A 12658-nucleotide genomic window follows, 5' to 3' on the forward strand; every position below is an offset into this window, starting at 1 on the left:
ATCTTATATCAGAAGAGAAGATTCTCAAGAATAAACAAACCAGGTGCAATCAAAGTTCAACAACCATTAGTCAATCAAATCAATCGAAAACTAATAACACTGTAATTATCTAGCTTCCCACCAATGGTACTCGTAGAGCTTCTTGATCCCACAAAAGTCTTTAAACGAGCGGTCGTAAGATATTTCGCCTAATTAGGGTACTTTCCTCTCCGAATAAACGGCTTCACCAGAAACAAGAAGAAGATGAAGTTTTCCTGGCTCTTAGGATGGTTTGCTAGAAATGCAAACTTAGGTATTTTGTAGACCAAGGAAGTTTGGACATCAAGGAATTTTCAAAACCTAAAGTATACTCAAGATGTGCAATAAATTTCCATTCGGTTTTCCTAATTTCAATAACTGTTGTTTCCAATATTTTCGAAATCTCTCAATAGAAAATCTCCAATTAGTAAATGCACGTTACTAATTCTTATTCTCTAGAGATATGCATTTAATTACTGGTAATTAAAGCATATAAAAACTAACAACCTTAATTAAAAGATTCTTAATTTATTTCGAACGGGATCTCCTTGAGTTATTAGGAATATCTTTGAAAAATAAAAGATAAGACTTACTGTACGTGTTCAAAGAATGTTGACATCTTCTCCATGTAAATCCTCTTTCATATTTACACTCTTGGAATCGAGTATACCACACTTCCAAACAAGTTTAGAATTGGTTCATCTGTATTCCAAGACTAGTATGTGATTGATCAAACTTATCAAAACACATTCATGGGTTCAATCGCTTCTACCAAACACAAGGATCAGTTATACCTTACTTATAGAAATACTTGTGATTACTCACACAAGTTACCAAGACCGGTTACGTTAGTTACCAGGATCAGTTACATCAATTACCAGGATCGGGTACCATATTCTATGGTATTGCTTGTGATTGGTCACACTAGTTACCAGTATCGGTTATACCAATTACCAGGACCGGTTACCACCAATTACAAGGATCGATTACAAAGCTCTATGGGATTAGTCATACCAATTACCAGGATCGGTTACATTAATTACAAATATCGATCATACCATCTCATGGTGATTATTTAGGATCGGTTACACTAATTGATGAAAACTAGTCATACCAAATCATAAGTCAGGCATTTTGATTAGTTGTACCAAGATACATAACAAATTTACGACCGGTGCTACCATCTCACACATATTGGTAATCCAAAGATATGCAATGAATAACAGAACCAATAAGCCTAGCATTTTCCCTTTCGATTTATAAAACAAGTTCATGAATGTACTTCCTTTAAACGAATGTAAAAAATTGTTTCATAGGATGAAATCTTCACCATAACTCATACACATAATTATAACAGCACTATAAGATTATGTCGATGTCATATATACGAAGTTCAAAATATAAGCATTATACTTCGTAATCTATCTTCTTAATACTATGATCACACGATCATGTCTCACTACTAGAGTAAATGTTTCATACACAACTTCGCAGTTATGTTTTCAATATAGCACGACTTGAAAGATACGTTAGGAATGAAACAGTTCAAGTCAATATTACTAATCTCAAGAGGAAGGATGATGTTGTCATTGTATTGTGTTACTCCTCACGTTCTTCAGGTCTTCGAGTAATACTTGTATGTCTAAACATTCCTAGACTTTCTAGTCTAACCTAAATGAAGTTGTTCTCTAGTACATAATCAAGCGACTCTTATATGAGTTTTGAATCACTAAAATATGACAACCAAACTTGACATACCAACGCCTGGAGGGTTCAACCGAGCTATGCTCTAACAGTCAACAACCAAAGTTGACCCCCAAAATCTAGTGTCAACAACAAAGTTATCCCCTAAATTAAAAATTCAGAAAATATTCATGTTATATATGGTGTGAACAACCAAAATTGATCTCAAAATATGGTGTCAACAACCAAAGGTGATCCCAAAATCTAGTGTCAACAACCAAAGTTGATCCCAAAATTGAAATATACTATAATGAGTGAACCAGACGTGAATCGAAAACGCATCTTCTGACGTTGAGTCAGTGTGCTACCATTGCACCACAAATTTGTTTTAACAAAATCGACCACAACAACTAATTTATGTAACAAAAAAGACAACACCAAAATAATAGTACCCATGCACTAGTCAACCAAAAAAATGTTCTATTAACATGACATTACCCATTAAGAGTCCATTTACTTCACTTTTATATGTATTTCATAATAAAAAGAATAACCAACATGCATGAAGATACACAAATGCAGACAATAAATGCTCCACGAAAGAGTATACCTGAAGGAATGTAGAAAATAAGCATCCCAAGAAAGTAGCAGCATCCTAGAGAAATAGACTAGTGTTCAAATTACAGCATGCATCAAATACTGCAAAATAAAAATACAAAAGTAGCACTAAGAATTTTAGGTCCATAACACCTGCCCCAATGAATGAGAGAATGTCCATGGATGATCCCAATTTGGTCAAAGATCAGAACTCATTGATGTTAACCAGCGTGCTATTAATTAGTTGAGTCAATTTTTGCACCACAAGTTCAAGTTTGCCTAACCTATATAGTCCAACAATAGAAAGCATGCATTAAGGCTTTAAATTAAAAGGAAGGTACATGGTAATCCATTTGAAATCCTTTAGCAACAAAATAAGAACAATAAAAAAAAATTCCAGAAAAAAGTCAATTAATATATATAGCGACAATACAAGTTGAGTTATATTCTATCCAATATAATAACAAATTTTGTTAATTTATCTTATAAAGATGAGCGAGTTTGTACAGTGAATCTGTGCATTGTTTTGAACACAAAGAAACAAGACTAGGTACCAGTATAAGAAATGTGTAAATAACAAAATAAAACAAAACAAAACAAAAAAAGTGATGCACATCTCACCAGCAACTAGGTTGATATGAGCAATCCATCCTAAATGCTTCTCATTTCAATGTATGGATGTCGATAAATGATAGACGCATTTATGTGTCTATTTTGTTCTCAATATTCTGTATAGTTAGACTCGATTAAGTATTTATTGTGTTATTTTGTGATTTTGTAGATGTTTTTAGAGAAATAAGCCCTTGCGGCGAAATGGGCTCAAAAAGTGGTGTTTTACACCCCGGAGAAAAGTATGCCGGAAGCGCCCCAGAAATACCCCGGAGGAACCCCGAAAAAAAATGCGGAAAAAGTCCTGGAAAATTACTAAAGGCACCCAAGTTTTGGATGTTTCCACCCCAATAATTTTATTTCAGTCCCAATTGCTATTGGCACCCCATCAGAGGATAGGGGGAAACCATCTTCAAAATTCAAATCATGCAAATTGGCGGGAAAAATTGCACACAGCGAACAGATTTTTGACTTGAATTCTTGGGTTGTTTTAACGAGATTAAATAGCTGGAAACCATTGGGTTAGTCTTGAATGGAGTTAACAGGCCTGGTACGTCTGTTTTGATCGATGAACTTGGGCTAGAATAGCCGGACTGAGCTAAACAGAGAGACGGGAATATGGGTTCTGTTTTGGAAGTTACGTATGATAAAAGGAAAGATATGGGAGAAGATAACACTAGGTTTTGGTAGATATTCTCTCAGGATACTATACGACCATGTTGGGATAGTGTCGACATCTACAGACGCGTGCAAGGGAAGAAAATCGAAATAAAATACTCGAGAATATTTTCTTTCACTGCCGAGTGATGACAGGATTTTTGGAGTTATTGCGCATGATTTATTCGCCCTGTTGAGTATAAATAGGTTTCCCTGGTTGCTAAGAAGAGGTGTCGATAGTTGGGAGGAGAAGAGAGGAAGCTGCAGAGGAAGAATCACGAATTCTCTCTGCTGCTGCTGCTGTTCGTGATGAAGATGAAGAACATGAAGAACGGACCAGCAGAAGCAGTCGTTTATAAACAGTGAAACGACTCGCGAACGTGGGTCGTAGGTGTGGGTCTTAGAGATACCGCAACAATAGCACTTCTTCTGTGTCGTTCATTTTGGACGCTTTCTGTGGGTCGCACATCCACTGTTTTATTATTTCATCTCCATTTTCATCCTTGTAAAAACCCTTTGAGCAATAAATAAATACTTTGAGCGTGTTTTTATCATGATGAGCTAAACCCAACACTGGGACGACGGAGGAGGTCGAGTTTCATCCATGTGGTAATTTCATTAATTCTTTTATTTACTTTTTGTACTAATTTTAATTGAATTAAGATTTTAAATTAATTACTTGTGATTTCATTTGATGGAGTATGCTTAGTCCTAGGGATTTTTGATATGCCATGCTTAAGAAATACAAGTAATATTTTATAAAATCTATCTTGGCAATAAACTAGAGTTAATATTTGTTTTGTTTTGAACTATAATCGCATAGAATTAAATTCTGAACCACTTGAAAATGAAAAATGACCGAATCTTTAGTCCCAGTACTCTTGCCCATATTGTTAATATTTTTTGTATATATTTTTATTTTTAAATCTTTACAAGTCCGAGCAACGAACCTTTACTACCACTTTCAAAATTACAACAAAATGAAATACCCCCAAACTTATTATTTGCTAGTCCTCGAGCAAAACTAAAAAATAAAACCGAGTTAATCTCGGGTGGGTTTAACAGAGGTGTACCCACAAAAACCATGACTTCTAATTGGTCACAAGTATCCAAAGAGCTATGAGGACATACATATTCTCAACCTATCTCCAAGTAACTAGAATGCCAGAGAAATTAAAGGTGTCACCTCTAAAGCTGACTGAAAAAAAGGGGAGACACATCCGCACGACTGCTAGATAAAGAGATATCCGCTACACAGCTAGATAAACATTGTAAGATGCGTCCGCTGCTTTACAGCTGGATAAGATTAGGAGAGAGATAAAGATGAGAGGGACATCTGCTACACAGCTGGACTAATTACGTGTGATGAGTTAAACCAGTGCTAGAAAGATCTTGTGCCAGATTGAAAGCAGACTAACAAAGCAACCAAAATGCATCTTTCTTCGACTCTCTCACAGTGCTCAGTAGAAATAACGTCTTCTTCGGTCTTCAACTGTTGATGATAAACTCTCGAACCTCATAGAACCTTGACAATTAACTATTCTCTTCGATTTCTTGCTTGACTTATAAATTTCTTCTTCCCTATGGCCTTATTGAACAAAAAGAACGTAATGATGTTTTTTTTTTTTCTTTTTTTTTTTTACAAGACAAATTTTTACATGGCCATGAGAGAAGGACTTTAGAACTTGGATCTTCACAACTTGTGATGTCTTGGTATCATGAACTTCAACAACTTATATCATTTTCTCTTGTAACTAAGTCTTCAACTTTGATTTTTGAATTATTCTTTTCTATTGTTGCTTCTAAACCTTAAACTTCTTCAACTTTTTCATAAATTTTAATGTCACTCCGCTTGTTGATGATAAGTTTCTACTGAGAGAGAGTCGTAATCCAGTAACTAAGACTACATTGTGAGGTTGCTCTGTCTTTCTGGCATTTCCTTCTGACCTACTTGCCTTTCCATCATGGATGGTTAGGTCCATCACAGTTACCCTCTAAAAGGAACAAGTTCTCTCCTGAATTTCAAGGATCTCAATGTATTTTTCTCTAATGTCTCAATAGGTTGTTATCTCTAGCATTCCAATTTCTATCTTTTCGATGAGAAACAGTATGTAAACTTAGCTAACCGGATGCCATGTGACGCTAGAAGTTTCAAAAGTGCAACTAAAAAGTTCTTCCCCACCCCCAAACTTAAATCTAACATTGTCCTCAATGTTCTAAAGATGAAACTAAAAGCATGAACAAGGAGAAACTGTTACCATTTGAAGCAAAAAGAATTAAGGAAGGATATTACCGTGTTGCATGAGATTGGGTTACCTCCCAAGAAGTGCTAAGTTTAAAGTCTTCAGCCAGACTTAGGAAAGGATTAGTCAACTCGAACCATAAAGTAACAGTCGAAATAATTGTGGGTCTTCAAAACGAAATAGAGCTGACCAAAGGAAACTACAATAACCCAAGAAAGTGAACAAGGATAGCATGCCCTTATCTAGTTTCCTGATTAAGATATTTATATCTAATTGTGGTTCAGGTTCAGGTTCTATGAAAGGGTCTAAATAAAATATTTTCCTCGGATGCATTTCCTCATAGGTTGGATCCAAATTATTAGGTTCTAAAGTCTGGAAAAACTCAAATAAGAACTTAGAATCACAAAATAATAATAACCTAAATAACTGAGGATCCTCTAAGTCAATCAGGTTTGACTTACATAATTGACCACAGTGAGAGTAGTGGTCATTCTTAAGCAAATGTGTCGATTCTAATTTCCTAAGGCATTTAGGTCTAGTCTCACAACTTAATATTCGACACATGTGGAATATAAACGTTCCCACAGTTGGAAGAAAACTATTTAGTGGGAAAACAAAGTCAATCTGGGGATCATAGCCTGGGCAAACCACATCAACCAGAGGATGGGTTTCTAACGACTGAACTCCTTTATGGACATCATTAGGCTCGGGAAAACGAGTATGAAGGTAATCTTGTAAAAGGGTCGAGGCACAGATATCAAGTCCTAAGTGTAGGGACTTTCTGAGAGTTAAAGGTAAGGTACTAGGGAAGTGATAATCACCCCCAAACTTAGAGTTTTCAGTGTCTCTAGATAGACCTCTAATTATTTCTTGAATTTCCGTATCTTCAGAGTCCTTAAAATATTCAAGAGATTCTTCTAAGTTATTATCAGGTAGTGCATCTTTACTCATCTCTACGGGTCTATCTTCTTCTTCCAGGACTATTGTTTCTAAGTCGTTAGACTCTAAAACAGTATTTTCGAAATGAACCCGTTCCTCTAAACCACAATCGGCTTCGTAATCAAAAGGAAAATCTACAAAACGGTGGTATCCCTAATCAAATCCTCGTCCTTTTGAATAGGTGAATAATCATAAAAATTATTTGGATTTGAACTAGAAATAATATAATCACTATACAGCTCAATTGGATTACTAGACTCCTGATCACTATGCCTACATATTTCAGATTCTTCATTACTGCTATCCTCATCATCATAGTACGAAGATGATTGAACCTTATCTAAATAAGTAGTGTCTTTTAGTCTAACCTCGTCCTCTAAATTAGGCAAATATTCACTATTTACATCAAGGGTAAAATTGGAAACACTATTTTGGAAATTTAGATCTTTTAGAGAAGTTCTATTCTGGGTCTCTAACAAAAGATTTTGGGCCGACTCACATGAATTCCTTATGGTATCGTGTATAGAAGGTTCACTCATGGGTGCATTTTGTTTATTCATTTCTAAAACAAACCTATTTGTATTCTCAGTTAATTGTTTGAGAGACTCTTCTAGAGGAAGAACAGGTTCAGAAGGATCATAATAGGGACTAGTTTTCAATAGTTTGATTGTATCCTCTGGAGACGAAGAACTAGTACTATAATCTTCTTGCTCGTAAGACTGATGCATGTGTGGATAGTAATTGAGCTCACCAGGGTATGACCCATATCCTTCCAAAGGATGGCGTTGCCAACCACTATTCTCAACATGGTCATAAAAAGGATGATGTCCATATTCAAATTCAGATCGATAATCATTGTATTGGCTTCTATCATACCAGTTCGACATTCTTAATTGCAAGGGAATTCTACACAACCACAAACAAGGCCGACTCGACTCCACCAAAACAAACCTAAAGATTTCTAGCAAACAAAAAGCATGATGGCTCCACTTAGATTGTTTCTAGACCAGCTTCTATCTTTCGAAAGGGAATTCGTTGCAATTTGAGCAAACCCCTCTGGAATCAATCCGAGTCAAGGTAAGTTGAACTGAGGCGAGGGAAGCTCAGTGGAGCTTTGATACCCAAGGCCTCACCGCTATCACAAGGCGGCGCAGTCACGCATTCAACTCACAGAAACCATCATGAACTTTGGAGTGTGCTTAAAGAGCAACCAATGTTTTTCGAACGAGTTTCCTATTAAGCTCGTTACCCTATCGGTCTCGTTCTATTCCAAATTTTAAGCTTGGGTTCGCGTTAGGTTTCGTTTTCCTAAGGCGGGCAAGAAGGGAGCGGTGATGAAATCCGAACCCTTATCTTGTATTGGCCAGGCCTTTCCCTTTACTAGGAATTTAAAAACATTCCAAATTCGTCCTCAATCAATGAATCACCTTAAGGAATACAATAACTCGCTTACAGGAGATTCGCGAGTGTTTCGATGGACTTACCTCCCGTACCAGATGGGGGATGAACCGTTGAAGTCGACTCGGGCCACGACTCATATGTCATGTACGAACCCGAGGGGCCGAGACGATATAGTAATCGTCGTCCTTCCCTGCACACAGTTTATATAAATTTTTTTTTTTTTTTAATAATACCCTTCCGTAGGGTTAAAAAAAATAAAATAAAGTCCAATTGTTTAAAGTCCAAATTCCAAAATAAATAAATAAAAAAATATTAAAATTACAGTTTTCCTCACACACTCTAAAAAAATTAAAAATTAAATCCTAATATTGTCCTTTTTCTTCTCTTTTCGCTTTTTGCTTTAAGATTTTTCCTCTCCAAGTCCTTAGTGCTCCACTTCGAACCTGTAAATCAAAGAAAAAAAAAGACAAAGTAAAAAGGAACAAATAATAAAAAAAAATAAACCTAAAAAAATAAAAATAAATCTATATACAAGTCCCCGGCAGCGGCGCCATTTTGTTGTAATTTTGAAAGTGGTAGTAAAGGTTCGTTGCTCGGACTTGTAAAGATTTAAAAATAAAAATATATACAAAAAATATTAACAATATGGGAAAGAGTACTGGGACTAAAGATTCGGCCATTTTTCATTTTCAAGTGGTTCAGAATTTAATTCTAGGCGATTATAGTTCAAAACAAAACAAATATTAACTCTAGTTTATTGCCAAGATAGATTTTATAAAATATTACTTGTATTTCTTAAGCATGGCATATCAAAAATCCCTAGGACTAAGCATACTCCATCAAATGAAATCACAAGTAATTAATTTAAAATCTTAATTCAATTAAAATTAGTGCAAAAAGTAAATAAAAGAATTAATGAAATTACCACATGGATGAAACTCGACCTCCTCCGTCGTCCCAGTGTTGGGTTTAGCTCATCATGATAAAAACACGCTCAAAGTATTTATTAATTGCTCAAAGGGTTTTTACAAGGATGAAAATGGAGATAAAATAATAAAACAGTGGATGTGCGACCCACAGAAAGCATCCACAATGAACGACACAGAAGAAGTGCTATTGTTGCTGTATCTCTAAGACCCACACCTATGACCTACGTTCGCGAGTCGTTTCACTGTTTATAAACGACTGCTTCTGCTGGTCCGTTCTTCATGTTCTTCATCTTCATCACGAACAGCAGCAGCAGCAGAGAGAATTCGTGATTCTTCCTCTGCAGCTTCCTCTCTTCTCCTCCCAACTTTCGACACCTCTTCTTAGCAACCAGGGAAACCTATTTATACTCAACAGGGCGAATAAATCATGCGCAATAACTCCAAAAATCCTGTCATCACTCGGCAGTGAAAGAAAATATTCTCGAGTATTTTATTTCGATTTTCTTCCCTTGCACGCGTCTGTAGATGTCGACACTATCCCAACATGGTCGTATAGTATCCTGAGAGAATATCTACCAAAACCTAGTGTTATCTTCTCCCATATCTTTCCTTTTATCATACGTAACTTCCAAAACAGAACCCATATTCCCGTCTCTCTGTTTAGCTCAGTCCGGCTATTCTATCCCAAGTTCATCGATCAAAACAGACGTACCAGGCCTGTTAACTCCATTCAAGACTAACCCAATGGTTTCCAGCTATTTAATCTCGTTAAAACAACCCAAGAATTCAAGTCAAAAATCTGTTCGCTGTGTGCAATTTTTCCCGCCAATTTGCATGATCTGAATTTTGAAGATGGTTTCCCCCTATCCTCTGATGGGGTGCCAATAGCAATTGGGGCTGAAATAAAATTATTGGGGTGGAAACATCCAAAACTTAGGTGCCTTTAGTAATTTTTCCAGGACTTTTTCCGCATTTTTTTTCGGGGTTCCTCCGAGGTATTTCTGGGGCGCTTCCGGCATACTTTTCTCCGGGGTGTAAAACACCACTTTTTGAGCCCATTTCGCCGCAAGGGCTTATTTCTCTAAAAACATCTACAAAATCACAAAATAACACAATAAGTACTTAATCGAGTCTAACAATACAGAATATTGAGAACAAAATAAACACATAAATGCGTTTATCAATAAAGTTTAACAAGAAATAATTATCTGACAGCCACAAATGAACAGGTGCATTGTGTTACAAATACCACAAAAATGACAGTACAAGTATTTAGCCGAACCAAGCATCTGAAACTGGTAACTGGTATTATCAAACTACTACATTTATACATTGAAAACCTTTATCTCTTCAGTTTCTACACCCATGTAAACTACCATTATAAGTTGATATTTATTGAACCTAGGGTTGATCAACATACCCACCACAAATTATGAGCTTCCAATTTATTTCATTTTTTTTTCTTGAAGCATGCAATTTATTAAAGAAGTTTAGGTTACAATTTGACGTGGTATGTGGTACCCACGGAGTCATGAAACATAATTTGACCAATAAAATCCGGAATTGCCTGGTCCCACATTTTGGTTGAAATATTTACCATTTGACTTCCTTATGCCGCATGATTGGTCAGGCCATCCGCTGCTTTATTTCCTTCTATGTAGTTGTGTTGTATAGCAGCGTGCGGGATCTGTCGTAGTCTATTCTTTATTTCCTCAATCATCCCCGAGATGTGCTAAGGAGGGGGGGTGGATGTGATAAAGCGCAGAAGGTTCTCTGAATCCGTCTCGAAGAGACCTTTTGGCCATTGCCTTTTTTTGTTGTTGTTGTTCTTGATGCCAAAAGCAGAGCCCAAGTTTTTGCAGTTAAGGAAGTCGTAATTCCTAAAGGTTGAGCTAAAGATATTATACTTCGTGCATCAGAATCCCTGCAAATGAAACCTTAACCTGCGAAACATGGGTGACCTCTGGGCGTCCCATCTGTGTTAATCTTAATCCAGTTCATATTCGGGGGGACCATCCTAACGAGATTGTAGAGATCCTTTTGGTTCTTCTTGAGTGGTTATATGTCGGTGAATCTCCTGGTAGCACTGGGGTAAAGATTCTTGTGCCGCATAATATTCTTGATGTTGTTTTTGAGCCCATGCTAGGATTTCTTCTGATGTTGTTTGCTTTTGGAGGTATATTAGTTCATTTCTACCCAACCATAAGGTCCAGAATAGAAAACATAAAGAGGAGATGACAGATTTGGTGCTGAATGTTGTAAGAGATGGGAAATGGTTGTCTGAGGTGTTAAAACAAATGTGGGGCTATTATTGGCGTTTAGTGTGGTTGAAGGCTGAGTGAGCAATGGGTTCCAAGATGTAGTCGCAATTGGGCAGTGAATTAGCATATGAGTCGTTGATTCCGGATCAGTGTTACATTTGGGACAAATGTCGGAGTTGGCTAGGTGGATGTGATGTAGAAGAGAGAGGGTTGGTAGACCTTCATTGATTGCTTTCCATAAGAAAAGCTGAATTTTTGGTGGACACAGTAAAGTCCACAGGAATTTGGTTGGTGGGAGAGGGGATTGGGTAGGTTAACCATGGGTTAGACATTTGTATCTTGATGATGTAGTGTATTTTACAGATTTTGAGTGTGTCCAGATAATTTTGTCCTCAGGGGCATCCTTGGGAAGGTGGATGATAGGTGCCAAATATTGCATTATTTCTTATCATTTTATTGGCACTTATCCCATTTTGCATACCATTAATTAGCCTTTTACAATGAATTCTCTATTTTACTCTCCTCAAGGATAAATACTTAATATTTCTTAATTTTGCATTTTTAGGTACCAAATAAAGGCTAGATGAGTTGCGGGCCAAAAGAGCAAAGACACGGGAAAAAGCCGGCATAAACTCTAGCGGAAAAGAAGTGCATAATGTGGTATGGAAGACTCAAGGATAGAAGTGGGCTTAAAAAGGAAGAAATTGTTCTTAAAGAAGAAGTGGGCTCAAGATTTTCTAAGCCCAAACCCATTTCCTAAAGCCTAAAATCCAAACCCAAACCCGTTTTTCCCTTCAGCCGTCAGATTGGATCCACTCCATCATCCAACGGTCGCTTCATCAGAGTGCATCGAGCTTTGATGTTCCTGTCTAACATCATAGCACCTAACTCCATCTTGGACCGTCAATTTTGATGTATCTCACATCCAACGGTCGCTCCACACCCATTTCTATCGCGCCGTTGGATCACTCCATCACCTTTTCATCCTACGGATTCCCCTCACCAATCATCAAAACTTGATGTCCCGTATAACACCTAAGCACCTAATACCTATACCCCCAAACAAACAACCCCTAGCCAAACCTAATAGAGTTCTTCTTCCACCTTTTCCCCTCTCCAATGCTACACCCATGTCCGCCACCAACTCCGTCGCTGCCACCACCATAACTCCCACCAAAAGCCATCATGGCTTCCAACAACCAAAACCCATCACCCATATCACGTTCTATATCTTTCTCAACGACTAATTTCGCTTATTTTCACGCCACTGAACCCTAGGAGTGAAGTTGGTGAAATTGGTTGATGAGATAGACAAATTGGA

Source organism: Papaver somniferum, chromosome 2 (genome assembly GCF_003573695.1).
Source record: "Papaver somniferum cultivar HN1 chromosome 2, ASM357369v1, whole genome shotgun sequence".
Classification (NCBI taxonomy): domain Eukaryota; kingdom Viridiplantae; phylum Streptophyta; class Magnoliopsida; order Ranunculales; family Papaveraceae; genus Papaver; species Papaver somniferum.